Source organism: Coenobita brevimanus, chromosome 55 (genome assembly GCF_032717465.1).
Source record: "Coenobita brevimanus isolate Jiangsu-jjx chromosome 55, ASM3271746v2, whole genome shotgun sequence".
Lineage (NCBI taxonomy): Eukaryota > Metazoa > Arthropoda > Malacostraca > Decapoda > Coenobitidae > Coenobita > Coenobita brevimanus.
This window is the reverse complement of record NC_137008.1, coordinates 10,603,184-10,619,544: the sequence shown is the minus strand read 5'-3', so window position 1 is coordinate 10,619,544 and position 16,361 is coordinate 10,603,184.

Sequence of the window (16,361 nt, the reverse complement as noted above, 5' to 3'; positions counted from 1 at the left end):
TAGTGTTTAATTTATGTGTAATACGTGCACTGACTGATTGCTTGATTGTGTGCGTGTGTAAAGTGGGGAAAAATATGGAAAAGTGGGGTGAAAAAGTTGACTTTGGATGAACGTCCAGAATCAAATTGCATTTTTTACCACAGGTTTAGTTATTTGTAGAGAGCATTTTTTTTTTTTTTTTATGGCACGGGCTCTGTCCAGAACCAATTAGCTGCGCCTTAGGCGACTAGACTTCCCTGAAGTTCACGAAATTTGACCAAAAGAAAGGAAAAATCTTCATCAAGTCCTAATCACCACCATTCTTTTCAAAGTAGTCTGTTTGGTCGTGTTGACATCAATCCCAGTGCTTCTTCCACGATCGGAAGGCATTCCGGAAGTTCTTGAGCATCAGCTTGTCCAGGACCTTTTGCGATTCCTCCTGGATCTTCTCAGTGGTGTCAAATCTTAATCCTTTCAGCTGGATTTTCATGTTTGGAAAGAGGAAAAAATTACAGGGGAGCGTAACCTGGTGAATGAAGGGAGTGTGGGACAACCGGCATGTTGTTCAAGCCAAGAACTGCTGAACAACAAGGGGTGTTCATGGGTTCATTGTCAAGATGAAGCACCCTTTTGTTTGTGCACCTCTTGTTTAGACACATTCACCTCACGTCCTCCTGGAAGCATCTCAAAACATCACAGTAGAACTCGAGGCACAAATTTCTTTTGAACAATGTCCTCTATGTCAAAGAAAGTGATGAACAGTGACTTCACATTGTTCAAGACCTGATGTTCCTTCTTTGGTCGGGGCGATGCCGGGCTCTTCCACTGCAATGATTGATGTTTAGTGTCCAAGTCGTACCCGTAAGCCCTGATTTCGTCACCCGTAATAACACTTTAGAGGAAGATAGGGTCATTTCTGGCCATTTCCTTGAGCTCCACGCAGACCTCCATGCGATGCTTCTTGAGCTCCTCAGTCAGGAGCCTCGGGACAGACTTAGCGGCGATTCGTCTCATGTCAGGTTCGTCAAACAAAATGCGCTGGCAAGTTCCATGTGATAGGCTAACAATGTCACAAATATCGTCGATTGTCCTCCTGTGATCGTCGAGGATGGATGCACAAACTTTGGCCACATTGTCAGGAATTGACGTGGTAGGAGGGCGACCAGAACGTGCATTGTCATCTGCTGACGTTCGTCCGTTTTTTAAGTGTTTAACCACTCGTAGGTTTGTGTAACCCTAAATCATCGTCACCAACTGTTTGTTTTAACATTTTATTAGTTTCTGCAACATTCTTCCCGAGTTTCATACAAAACTTAATACACACTTGTTGCTCTTTCACATTCTCTTCTTTTGAGATCACAAAATTCACAAACTACCCCAAATACAACGATAAATGCACACACACACACACACACACACACACACACACACACACACACACACACACACATGCAGCGAATGCATCTGCCCTGCACAACGCCACCTTGCATATACGTAAATACAAATATATATATATATGAACCAGTGTTGCAATCCACATCTTTATTTGCGACGTTTCGGAACAACTTGTTCCATCATCCGTCCTTGTGACAAAGAATTCAGATATTAAGAATTACTGAAATAATGAAAATTTAAATATTAAAATAATAGAAAAAAAAAACTGCAACACAGACAGAGACATCCACAAAATACCACATCATAAAATTAGTATACAAATATAGAAGTAAAATAAAATAAAATAAAATCTACAAGAAAAGAAAAGCTGAAAAAAATAATAATACAAATAACATACTGAAAACATAGTAACGGTACTGATGACCCACAGTCGCTAACAAGGCTTTTGTATTGTCTGGAAAATGCTCTCCATAATACGCAAGCCCATATCACTCCAGCTTCTTGCTAAAACTGAGAAACTGCCTATATTTATATGGCGATCAAATTCACTTGCGTGCTGACGGATTGCCAAGTGAAGTGGCTTCGATACATAATGACCTGTTCTAACTGATTTACCTAAATCTTCAAAAATCCTAGTTCTAAGATGCCTCTTTGTCTTATGTATAGTGTACATGTATCCTTACAGCTATCACACGTCTATCTAAACATCTATATAGCTAGGCTGCTTCCCTCCAAGAAAGGGAGGTAGCCGAGACAGGACGACACACTCTGAATTTACTTAACCACACACAAACATTAACTCGTATCTTATCCTCAGGGGTAGAAGGGACAGAGCCTCATCACACCACACAGCACAAGGGTCAACTGCACATGGCAATCAGCGACATCTGCAGCAGGGCCCGACAGCAAAGCTGGTTTTCCCCTGCCACATGACCTGATCAGCTGATCAGACCAAATGCAGGAGAATATCCCCTCGGGGCCGCGTCACCATTTATTCATTCACAATTTCTCTCCAGTCATCCCTATCAAGTGCAGCCACTCTTTCTTGCTCTACAGACATCCCTCTCGCATCTAACGCTCTCTTCAATTTCCATCCATCCTATTCGTAGTATTCCTCTCAGCCTTACACCCCTCACATCCTATTCAGGTTTCTTTTTCACCAATCGCTCTTTATCCATTCTCTACATATGCCCAAACCATCGTAACACTCTCTGCTCAGCTCGATCAACCATTTCCCTCATATTATTATTATTATTATTATTATTATTATTATTATTATTAATGCTTCAATATCATTTTCGGTTACTCACCCAATACTATTGTGCATAAGGTAGCCTGTGTGTGTGTGTGGGGGGGGGGGTGCTAATGCCTCTTAATTTGTTTGATGGACCTGAATGAAACCTACCAAGTGAGTTCGTCTGGTTACTCCGAGGACCTTCCACCTTATATACATTTCCATTCATGGTTTTAAGGGGTCAATCCCTCACCAAATTAAAATTCTCAGGTACAGTCAAAAGAGGGCAGATGTGACTTTGCTATCTTAGTAGATATTGTACAATGGACTGTTTTCCCCAGAGCGATATCCTCCAGTTAACTTGGAGATGTCTGCACTCTCCTAAAAATGAAAAGGGTCTGAAATAGGGAAAAGATCTGAGTAAAACTTCGCAGGAGAGTTAATCTGGTTACTTTGACGGCTTCTGGTCTACAGTATATATGAGCAATTTTCCTATCATGATTTTTAATGGGGTCATTCCTTTTACAAAAGAAAAAAAAAATCTCAGAACTGGTGAAAAGGAGGTCAAATATGGCACTGATATCTTAATACACATTGTTAAATAAACGCTCATAGGTAACTGGATATTCGGGAAGCGTGAACCCTCAGTGATTCTTGGGGGAGTGAGTGCAAAGATTTCTAAGAAATAGGCATAAATATCGCACGATCTGATATGCAACTTCCATTATTTTTTCTTGAATGCACGAGAAGCAAATGCACATGTAAGGTATTATGATATTATTATTATTATTATTATTATTATTATTATTATTATTTCATTATCATCAACATCATCATCATCATCATCATCATCATCCGGACCTCCTTTCCCACCCTAGGGAAGGGTGAGGAGTAGCAACGTCCAGACAGCCCAAGTTTGCCCAGTCCAATGGGCCACGCTTCCATTCACTCATCATTCAAGCCCTCAGAGCCTGGCTCTATTTGATACGCCAAAAAACTTTCACCACATTCTGTAGATTCACATAAACGTAGCCGATAAGTCAATCCGAACGCTGTCACTTTAAAAAGGGGTGCCAAATCCCTGATCATGCACTTCTTACAACATTCATCCAGCCAGCTCTATCTCTTGTCAGTCCACCAGCCTCACCGACTTCCATACCTCTCGTCCACACACACTCATCAACCATATCTCTCCATCTTCTTGGCCTACCTCGCCTCCTCCCTCCTTCAAATTCTCTCAGATATACCTTTTTCACCACACCATTGTTATCCATTCTCTCCACATGAACATACCATCTCAGTACACTCTTTGATTGTGGCGCCCACAGACTTCCTCACTCCGTATCTTTCACGAATCACATTATTTCGTATCCTGTCAATTCTCTGTACTCCACATACATCCCTCAGCAGTACGATCTCCACTGCTCTCATTCTTGAGTTTTCTTTTTCATGCCACACCATAGTGTTGCATCCATATGTTAAAATAGGCACTAACACTCCTTCATGTCATAAAAACACCCCCGCGAATACAAATACACTAATCCTGTATGAGACAGCTCTAGCATGTATTCAGTATGGACGGTGGATGATAACGCCGAAGTGGTAACATGTAGAGGTATATGGTATGTAGGAGGACTGATGGGCCTTGGGAGCAGCCTATGCTCAGAGTCGGACACAAAAAAGAAAAAAAAAATGTATGCCTCGTGCAGCTGTAACACTCCAGCTTCTGTTTCCTATCAAGGCCTTCATAGCACCAGCTACTGTCTTTCATTGTGTCACTCTACTTCCCACTTCTTTTGCACAGTTGCCTCTCTTTTCTATCACTGTGCCCAGGTATTTGAACTTTCTCACCAATAGACGAGTTTCCGGTATTTTTTTTTTTTAATTAAATTTGTACAGGTAAAAAATACGCCGAAAATTACTATGCCAACCATTTTTTTCTAAGAAAAATTTGCATATATATATATATATATATATATATATATATATATATATATATATATATATATATATATATATATATATACATATATATATATATATATATAAAAGTAGCTGAAAAATCACGCGTCTCTGTACGGCCTCTGATTGGTCGTGGCATCACCACTCACACTGAGGCAGTATTGTCGACTTTGTTAAGCCTGCATACATTGTGCTCATTTCTGATCTCCAAGAATGCCCGTTGACAAGAGTAATATCGCTAGTGTTTCATTCCAGTGTGTAAGAGCACAGACAAGAGCACCCCTGGGAAATTCTTCTGTGTACCAACAAGTGAGAATAAACGAGGGCAGTGGCGGCTTTCTGCCCACCGGAAGTTCCCAGTGCTGGAATGCAGTCTTTTCTGTTGTGAAAATAAAATTTTCTTCACCATATAGGTTCATACACACCTAATTATCTAAAATCCGGTCAAAAATTTTGCATAATTTAACTATTAATAGAAAATTAGGATTCAGAGTGAAAACATGCTAAGGTTAGGGAGTATATCTACTTTAGATCGCCAACACTCCTTAACAAACTTCTATTTTGCACAAATACTGATTTACAGTGCAAATAAATATCAGTCAATCAATCAGTCATTTCCTGTGACACCTCACGGGATGCATAGGGTCTCGATGAACTCTCTCCACAAATATTTGTCTCTTGCCATCTCCTTCAGGTCCCACCAACACTCCTCTCCTGCTTCCTTTTTCATTGTCCTCAACCAGGTTTCCCTCGGCCTACCTGTACCTCTTCTTCCTCTAGCAGTCCACTCTGGCACATCCTGTATTAAACTACCTTCTTTTCTATATATGTGCCACAGCCACTTCCAGCGAGACAGTCTCACATATTCATTAACTGGTTCCACTTTCGTAATATCCCTTACTCTTGCATTTGTAACTCTGTCTTGCCACTTTACCCCAAGAATCCTTCTCAGTATTTTATTCTCAAATCCTAATACTTTCTGATCTGTTGCAATTGTACTGTACCATGACTCATGCCCATAAATTAAAATTGGTCTAACCATGGACTTGTAAATTTTCACTTTAGTATGTATCGAAAGCATATTATTATTCCAAACAGATTTCAACATTTCAACAGCTCGCCAAGCCTGTCTAATCATCTCCTCAATTTCATTGTTTAATGATCCATTAGATGATATAATCGTTTCCAGATATTTAAAGTTTTCTACATTCTTCACCACATTATTCCCAATTACAGAACCGATTTGGTTCTCCACGTTCATATTAATAATTTCAGTCTTTCCACAATTTATTGCCAATCCCACTTTTTCTCCTTCCTCCACCAGACAATCAAGCACCCTTTGCATCTCATAAATACTTTCACAAATCAGTATAATATCATCAGCATAGTCCAAATCCATCAGCTTCTTATTTTCTTTCCAGTTAATTCCTGCACCTGTTCTCCTTACAACCTTTTTCATAACATAATCCATAACCAAAACAAACAACAATGGCGAAAGAACTCCTCCTTGAATCACTCCTGACCTAACTTGAAATGGATCACTCAAAGAACCACCCACCATTACCTTACAAATAAATATACTTGCATGTTAAATTAATATTTATACAAACTAGAAGTCTGCTTTTTCTTTATTAACAAATCAAACAAAAAAAAATTTACTGGATTTCAGATAATTAGGTGTGTATGAACTTATATGGTGATAAAATTTATAAAACCTACCAGTTATAAGTATCGATTTGGTGCTGATTCGGTAAATGACCACTGATTCGGTATTTCGTCGCACCCTCCTGCAGGTACTTTACTATCAAGTTCCGAGTCGCTCACTGAACCTTTTTTTTTTTTTCCAAAAAACTAATAATGAAGAGGCCAAATTCATGAGTATAATACCAATATAAACTCATACAACTGATACTGTACGCCATACATTAAACACTTTCCACCTCATGAGGTACAGCCGCGGGAAGTTCCGCCTTATACACCTGCCTGCCAGTTCGGACCTTCATATGTGAGACAACCACTAGTGAAGCAGTAGCCAGACACTCAAATGTCTGGTACCAATGTGTGGAAGGGGAGAGGTTAAGGGACGAGGAAGGCTGGGGGAGCTGATAGTTCCTACCCCTCCCTCTTCCTTCCCCAACCTTCTCACACAGTTTACAGATAAATAAGTGTTGGCTACTGCTTCGACACTAGTTGTCTCACATTTACTATTTCGAAGTGGTGAGAGTGTGTACAACGCGGAACTTTCCTCGGGTGTATGAGCACCGCTGGCGAATGGCGTACCTGTAAGCTACTTCTAGCCTATTTCACTGCAGTTTACTTACCTAACAGGTACCACCGGTTTACACCACATACCTGAAGTGGGTAGTTTGGATCTACGGTGGCCATGTCGGTAAATATCTTAACAACTATTATCGCTGTCACTGGTAAAGTATTGTGTCATGGACTGGAGTGTCGTCTGCAGTATGAATGCTGACGTCATCATCAGTATGGCGGCAGCTTCCCTTCAGCCGCAAAGAATTAAAATTATCACGTCTTATTAATATTGCAATTGATAAATTAAAAGATACATATACTGTACTCTTCTAAGTACAGTCACGGAAAGTTCCGCATTACCCACCTCCCGAAGCACTGGTGTGAGACGGGTGAATGCGAATCGGCAGCCAGACCTCATGTGTCTGGTAACTGTGAGTGTGAAGCAGGGGCAGGCGGGGGACTGGGTGCAGAGGAGGGTTTAGTGATGAATTGGGAATTACGTGTAGGTGTGCAACGTATGACTTGGACAATGTGTTTTAGTTAATTTAGTAAGAATAGATGATATTATGATGCTTGCATTTTATGAATAAAATTACGTACATGTCTGTAGTGTCGTCAGGAAAGTTATAGAAGTCTGAAGGGTTCGAACAGAGGTTTGAATGCATTTATTCCTTCTCGACTTTAGCCTGAGACCTTTCCCCAGGAGATATTCATAATTATATAATATATATATGCATATTTTGTGTTGAAAACAAAACCACTATATATATTATCTATCTACCTATCTATCTATCTGTCTATACTTCCCATGTCATTCTGTCTATAGGAAAACAAAAAACCTGTTAATCGCTCATATAAATATTTATCATTATTATTATTATTACACACTACCCTTGACTCGAAAATCGAGATGAATAATTACCAGAAAAACACTGAAAATGTTTGCAGGCGGATCTTTACAGTGTAACTCTGTCGTCCCACTGTAAACATCAGCCTGCAAACATTTTCAGTGTTATTCTGGAAATTATTCATCTCGAACTTCGTGTCGAGGGTAGTGTGTCTCTATCTATCTATCTATAGCCCGACGCCCTAATCCCGCAAAGGGTGGCCGCAGACAAAACGCCTCCAAGTCACTCTGTCACCCACCATTTGACTCCCCTCCCCCCAACTCACCGCCCCCTCCCTCATATACCTCTCAACTCCATCCCTCCACCTCATCCTCGGTCTACCCCTCCCTCTCCCTCCCTCCACCTCACCTACATACACCCTCTTAGTCAGTCTTTCATTCTCCATTCTCTCCACATGTCCAAACCACCTCAGTGTATTTCTCCTAATCTTTTCAACCACATCCACATCTACCCCACAACGTTCCTTCACTTCTTCATTCGTTAACCTGTCCCTCCACGTCACTCCACATGCTCCTCTCAAGTAACTCATTTCCACTGCTCTCACTCTTGACTTGTTCCCCTCTTGCAAGGTCCACGCCTCGCTTCCATACGTCAGGATAGGGATCACAATACGATCATGCAGTGACTTCTTAACTTCCATACTCACCTCCCTGTTTCTCATCACTGCTCTCAGTGTACCAACAACCTTTCTTCCCTGCTGTACCCTTTCACGTACTTCAACCCCCACAGTTCCATCCTTACTCATCACACTACCCAAGTACTTGAATGCACTCACATTCTCCATATCCTCACCATCCAACCTCACTGCACACTCCGTGACTTCATTCCTCTCAAACACCATAACTTTACTTTTGTTTACATTAACTTTTAGCTTCCTCCTCCTACACACTGTCCCAAATTTATTCACCAAACCTTGCAACTCCCATTCATCTTCACTCAACAATACTGTATCATCAGTATATTATATGTGCGATTAACAGGTTTATCGTTTTCCTATAGACAGAATGACATGGAAGGTCCTAATTATATGATCAGTCTCTGTAACTATCATTCCTGTCAAACACTTAAAACTAAGCCAATGAAACATACCTTTGACAGTAAACATGTATTGATGCTGCGACATTAGCAACTCTACAAACCCTCCCACCCCCGGCCACCCTCCCTTCCACTCACAGTTACCAGACAAGTGGGGTCTGGCTGCTGCTTCGTGACTACACGTCGACCACCAATGCTCCGAAGAGTGGGTAATGCGGAACTTTCCCTGACTGTACATGGCAGAATGAGCTTGCCATGTTTGCCCAGAAACGGAACCACTTCTATTCCAGTCTCTCTATTCACTGTAGCATCACACTGGAAGTCACCTTCTCTCTCGAGTACCATCACTTTACTCTGTACTACATTTACTTTCAAGGCCCGTCGTTCAAAGAGCATCGTGCCCTATGATAATAATAACAATAATAATAATAATAATAATAATAACAGCAACAACAATAATAATAAAAATAATTAAAATAATAATAATAATAAAAGTAATAATAATAATAATAGTAATAATAATATTAATAATAATAATATTAATAATAATAATAATAATAATAATTCCATCGATCTATCATCCAGTCCTACGTTGCCCCATGAGGAGCGTAGGAGCCCGGGGCTAGGCAAGTTGGTCCTGACATTTAAGATGAGAGTGACCAGCCTCATTCATCCCTGAGTGGCATTACGTGAGCAATAAACCCCAACCACCCCATTGAATATAAACTTCACTGGCTCAATCCGGTTGGAGCTCCATAATTACCCACTAAACCACCAGGCGCCAAAATTTGATTATATGGTTACCACCCAGCGTAGTAAACGGTTTCCTGGTGTAACACATAATAATGATAATCATCATTATTATTATTATTATATTTTTGGTGACTTGTTTTTATTGTTCTAGCTATTATTATTATTATTATTATTATTATTATTATTATTATTATTATTATTATTATTTGTGGATCAAGTATTTGCAATGAGTCAGATAGCAGAGAATGCTTGTGAGGACCATAAGTTGTTTATGGCATTCATGGATCTGGAAAAAGCATACGACCAAGCAGACAGAGAGGGATTGTGGAAAGTTTTGCACATGTATGCTGTAGATGGTAAGCTGCTAGGTGCTGTCAAGAGTTTTTATGATGGTAGTGAAGCATGTGTAAGGGTTAGTAGGCATCTAAGTGAATGGTTCACAATCGGTGTGGGCGTGCGACAAGTTGTGTGGTCCCCATGGTTGTTCAATAAATATACGGATGGGGTGATGAGAAAAGTGAAAACACGGGTAATGGAGAGAGGGATGGCGCTGGTAATGAATGGTGATGGGTGGAATATCTTAAATTTGTTGAATGCTGATGATACAGTACTGCTTGCAAGTGCCGGACAGGAACTTGGTAGGCTAGTGCAGAGTTTTGCTGACGTCTGTGAGGGTCGTGCCTTGATAGTAAATGTAGAGAAGAGTAAAGTGATGGTCATTGAGAGAGAAGGTGACTCTCAGTGTGATGTCACTGTGAATGGAGAGAGACTGGAATTGGTGAGAGAGTTCAAATACTTGGGTACAGTGATAGAAAAGAGAGGAAAATGTGCAAAAGAAGTTGAAATTACTGTAGAGTGACACAAGGAAAAAAGGTAGCTGGTGCAATGAAGACCTTGACAAGAAACAGAGACTTGAGTGTTGCAGCTGCTCGAGGCTTACATGAGGGAGTGTTAGTGCCAACTTTAACATATGGGTGTGAGACTATGGTGTGGCATGAAAATGAAAAGTCAAGAGTAAGAGCAGTGGAGATGGGACTGTTGAGGAATGTATGTGGAGTACAGAGGGTGGATAGGATACGAAATAGTGTGATTCCTGAAAGAAGTGGAGTGAGGAAGTCGGTGGACACCAGAATCGAAGAAAGTGTCCTAAGATGGTATGGTCATATGGAAAGAATGGATAACAATAGAGGGGTGAAAAAGGTTTACCTGAGCGAATTTGAAGGAGGCAGGAGGCGAGGTAGGCCAAGGAGAAGGTGGATGAGTGTTTGAGGAAGAGAGGTTTGGAAGTCGGTGAGGCTAGGCAACTGACCAGCGATCGAGCTGGCTGGATGAATGTTGTGAGGAGAAATGCATGATCAGGGATTTTGGCACCCCTTGCGAGCATGGCAACGTTCGAATTGACTCAACCGGACACGTTTGTGTGAAGCTGCAGAATGTGGTGAATGTTTTTTTGGCGTATCCGGTAGAGCCAGGATTCCGGGGTCTTGAATGATGAGTGAATGGAAGTGTGGCCTATTTGGATTGGGCATGTTTGGGCTGTCTGGACATTGCTACTCCTCACCCTGCCCTTGGGTGGGGGGGGGCCGGATGATGATGATGATGATTATTATTATTATTATTATTGTTGTTGTTAATATTATTTATTTTTTTCAATTAATATGAAACTAGCAAAAGGGGTAACAAGTGCGGAAGGTATCTAATGAGTTGCAACTCTAGAAACACATCTGAACTTATAAGAGCTTTTTAATTTATTTTTATTTCTGTAATAAATTTTTTATAAATTTCAATATGAGGATTCACATCTCTCTCTCTCTCTCTCTCTCTCTCTCTCTCTCTCTCTCTCTCTCTCTCTCTCTCTCTCTCTCTCCAGTCAGGGACACCTACGATGTCAGCTGACGTATGGGGAGAGTCAGAGAGAAAGAGGTGGGGGGGAAAAAAGAGAGATACACGTAATCACCTTATAAGTTCATACCTGGTTTCACTCATTTGACGTCGTCTGACAATGCACCTATTATCCCCCGTGGATCTATTTTTACTCTATAACCAATTTCCCTCTACAGTTCCATATCCTCCATTAGACCAATAATATTCCTTGTGGACTTATCTTCCTTCTTGGACCTACTTTCCCTCATTCATCTCTTTCCCTTTTGATTCTATTCTCTCCCAAGAAACCTTAGTTTCACATGAATATATTGTCTCCTACTGACATTTTTCTTCACCTGTGGACCTAGTTTGCCCCATAGAGGTATTCTTCCCATTGACCTATTATCCCCCCTTGGCCCTGTTTTCCTGCATGAGCTTATTTTCCCTTCATGGACCGATTTTCCTTTTACTATGATCCCCATGAACCTATTTTCTTCACGATGTTAGCTTCCTTCCTTGCAACACCATAGTGGGTAATTATTGCGCTCCAATCGGATTGAGCCGGTGAAGGTTTATATCCAAGGGATGGTTGGGGTTGATTGCTCATGTAATGCCACTCAGGGATGAGTGAGGCTGGTCACTCTCATCTTAAATGTCGAGACCAACTGCCAAGCCCCGGGCTCCTACCCTCCTCTTGGGGCAATGTAGGATTGGATGATGGATGGATGGATGGAACTATTTTCTCCCCATCGAGACACACCAAATCCTTACGTGGACCAGAAATGTACCATGGACCTATTTCTTCCATGGACCTTTCACCCATTGGACATAATTCACTTGGGCCCATGTCCGCCTACGATGTATCTCCCGTCAAACTGTTTTTCCACATGGACCAGTTAGAGCAATAGTACCATATACCCCATGGACAATCCCCAATAGACCTATTTCCCCTACCTACCTACATTCCACAAAACCCATTGTGGTAGGCCCATTTCTTACCTTGTACTCCAAGTAGCCACTCATCCTCCCACCTACCCACATAGCCTACTCAGTGACCCACAAAGCTTACCCACTCACCCCGTTTGTCGATCCACCCGCCCAAATCTACCTGCCTATTCACCCATCCTACTCAACCATACTACCACCCCACCTACTTGCCCAACCCATCCACCCCACGCACATGCCCCAGCCACTTATACCCATCCCAGCCACTTCACTAACGACACTTGTCCTCCCAGATTGGCTGTCTGTCCAACCATGAAGACCCACCCACCCACCCACACACACACACACACACACACACACACACAAACATTAGACTGTGTGCTTTTTACTTCAGTCTCAGTTCATGCAACTACCAGACACCTCTGAGCCAAAGCAGGGGAAGTATTTGAAAAATAATAAGAGAAAGTCTGTTTTTCTTTTTTGATAATAAATGCTTTGAGTATTCCTATATCATTGAGATAGATTTCGATCCTTACTAGGACGAAAAGGGGACCTGTATATGCACAAATAAAGAATAATAAACAAATTAACAATCTTATACAATGTGTCCTGAATTAAAAAAAAAAAAAAAAAAGGAAATATCTAAGTCAAATGAAGCAAGATTTTTGAAAAGTCCGGTCTTGTGCACGGCAACACTAATTTTTGTGGCCAGTAAAATAGTGACACATCATAAAACTTGACGATGATCATTTTTCACTCCCTGCTGGGCGGCTAAATTTGTAGTTTCCAGGCAGTATATTTTCCACGCCATCATTCTGGTAACTCACTCAACCTCCTCTGACTCTTTTTAACTCGCTCGGACGGAGTTCGGCGTGGTATTGTTTTTGGTCGAGTTTGTTAGTTTGTTTCTTAGTAACATCACCGATAAATGGCTGAATGAAATTACATGAAACTTGCAGGATATGTGGGCACTGGTCCCAAAAGAGAGTGATTATATTTTGGAGGTAATCAAGAGACCATGAAAGGTCAAAATCAAGGTCACGGATATTCAGACGGCTATAACTTGAAACCAGTTGAAGATAGAGATATTTACTATTACGAACATACAGGAACTCATAATACAGGCTTTCATTTGGCACCAAGACCTTTGACCTTGAGTGAACTTGAAATGTCATACTCAAGGTCACGGACATTCAGGGGACTATAACTCGAGACTGGTTGAAGCTAGATGATACATACAGAAAGTCCCATAAGGGTTTTCTGTTGGTACCATGTCCTTTAACTGTAAATGACTTTGAAAGGTCAAACTCAAGGTCAGGGATAATCAGGGGGTCATAAATCGAAACTCGTTAAAGATAGATGTTTACTATTATCAAGATACAGGAAGTCTCGTACGGGCTTTCATTTGGCACCGTGACATTTGACGTTGACTGACCTTAGAAGCTCAAATGGAAGATCACGGATTTTCAGAGGGCGTAATTTGAAAACATTGCGCTGGCAGTACTGAGTCAGTAATTAACAACAATACGTTGAGGTTTATTGTGCCTAGCACCACTTGTTAATACTATCTGCCTTTTACTGCAAGAAAATGGTAGAGTCGTTCAGGTATAAGATGAGCAATGATAACATTATTTGTTTCTCTGACGTACTTTCAGTTTAAGAGAAATATTTTGTGTTAGCTGGATTAGAACACTAGTGGCATTCAGATCATGGCAGGGCTAGTGAGTAGGTCCGGCAAATGCATGGTGGTGATGGCAGAAGTTGATGAATTTATTTCTGACGATAGGTGATGGAGAATCAAACAAGAAAACAGTATAATTAAATGCTTAGGAGTATATATATATATATATATATATATATATATATATATATATATATATATATATATATATATGTAAGGAAGTTGAAGGGAGCCTGTAATAGAAGGAGAATTAATGAGATGAAAAGCCTTTGACTCCACCTTGTTGAGAAGAGCAGTAAGAGGGGAGCCTCCCTTCACATGACAGTTGTACTTAACACGGGACAAATAAATCTTTGTATAAAGTCAACAGATGTGCAGGGGTAAAGAAGGAATGGAGTCTGCTTAGCACACCCACAGTCTTGGAAGCAGATTGTACAAGAGAGGTAATATGTTCTTTCCAAGGTAAATCCCAAGAGAATTAAACCCCAAGTATGCTTAAATATGATGCAGGATTGAGCTGCATATTGTTAAAAATTACAGGGTGCTCCTGTGGAAGATTTTGTCAGGTTGATAGATGTTAGACCTGAGTTTTGGATACATTAACCCATACTGAACTGGCCAGAAAAAAAAAAAAATAACGATACCCAGGTATGTCGGCCGATTTTGTATTTTTTTTTTTTACTGGCTTAATGGGCTTAATACATCAATATAAGATCCCTGGCACTAATAAGACTAACCGCCAAAGCCAGAACGTTGGTTGAACTGAGTCAACTTGGCGCCACTCATCCTCTAAAATCTTCGAAGCTTCTGAGAGAGCAGAGAGCTGTGAGCCCTTGAAGACTGTCAGCCTCCTCCTGCACTCCTCTGGTGTTGTAAGAGTAGTGGGGAAATGTCTGGATTTAGCGAGATATGTTATTACCTTCCATTTTACTTCAGTTGCTTACAGTGACTTCTCAGTGCGGCAAGGATCTAGATCTACATCGCAAGTGTTTTAGAGGGGGACATACATCTACATCCCTTGGGGCAGTACAGGTTAAAAATAAGATTATTTTTACCCCAGTCAGAGGTAAGAGTCAAGTCATACATTAGGTGTACCACAGCCTCATCCCTTGTTTGTTGAAATAACTGCTAAGATGGACACTGTCAGAAGTGAATGGAAAGGTGAAGGGTGGAGACATCAGCGTATGAGTTTAAAAAGTCGTTGATAATGAAAGGAAGAGAGTTAGTGATAGGAAAGAGCCCTGAGGAACACCGTCATTGATAGCTCTAGGAGAAGAACGGTGGCCGTCTACAACAACAGGTATAGAACAACCAGAAAAGAAGCTAGGGATGAAGGCACACATAGGAGGATATCCTGTCAGAGAGCAGCTTGAAAATTAATGATTTATGCCAGATGCAATCAAAAGCTTGTGAGATGTAAAGTGCAATGGGATAGCTTTCGCCAAAATCCTGAAAGGAAGAAGACCAAGAGTCTTAAAGGTAGGTGAGAAGATTGCCAATGGAGCGTCCCTGGTGGAACCCTTACTGACGATCAGAAAGATTGTGATAGGAAACATGCCTTAATTTTTTTTTTGTTAAGAATAAACTCAAAAACTTTTGGAACACAGGATGTTAAAGCAATTGGGCGACAGTTATAGGAATGGCAATGGTCACCCTTCTTTGGGACAGGCTGAATGAGAGCAGACTTTCAGGAAGAAGGAAAGGTGCAAGTAGATAGACAGGTGAAAGAGTTTACCTAGGTAGGGTGTAAGCACAGAAGCACAGTTCTTGAGGACAACAAGAGGGAACCCCATCAGGCCCATATGCCTTATTAGTACTGAGGCCAGTGATCAAGGCAGAAAATACAACAATTGAAGAAATTTCAATGTCAGCCATGAGGAAGTCAGACAGGAAGTGATGGAGGAACAGCACAGGAACTGTGTAAGATGGAACTGGAGGAGAAAGTCTGAGCAAAGAGTTCTGCTTTATCAGTAGAAGAAGTAGCTACAGAGCCATCAGAGCAGAAAAGAAGAGGGACAGATGATGAGGAAAAATTGTTAAGAAATTTTTGGCAAGGTGCTCATATATTTATGACAATCATGGCTCTGCAGGGCCGCTCAGCACTAGTCCTAATTAGTGCCGTCTCTGAATTGTTCGTTGCTTTGGAGCAAGTGCATTCTAGTCTGATAGGGTCACAAAGAGCTTGCTCAATGAAAGATGTTTCTGAAAAGCCATCACAACTATCACCACCACAGCTAAAACCACCACCATCATCATCACAGTTACCCCCAGCACCAGCACCACAGGTACCACCAGCACCATCATTGTTACCATCAATACCCTCCACTCCCCAACCACCACAACAGCCCCACCA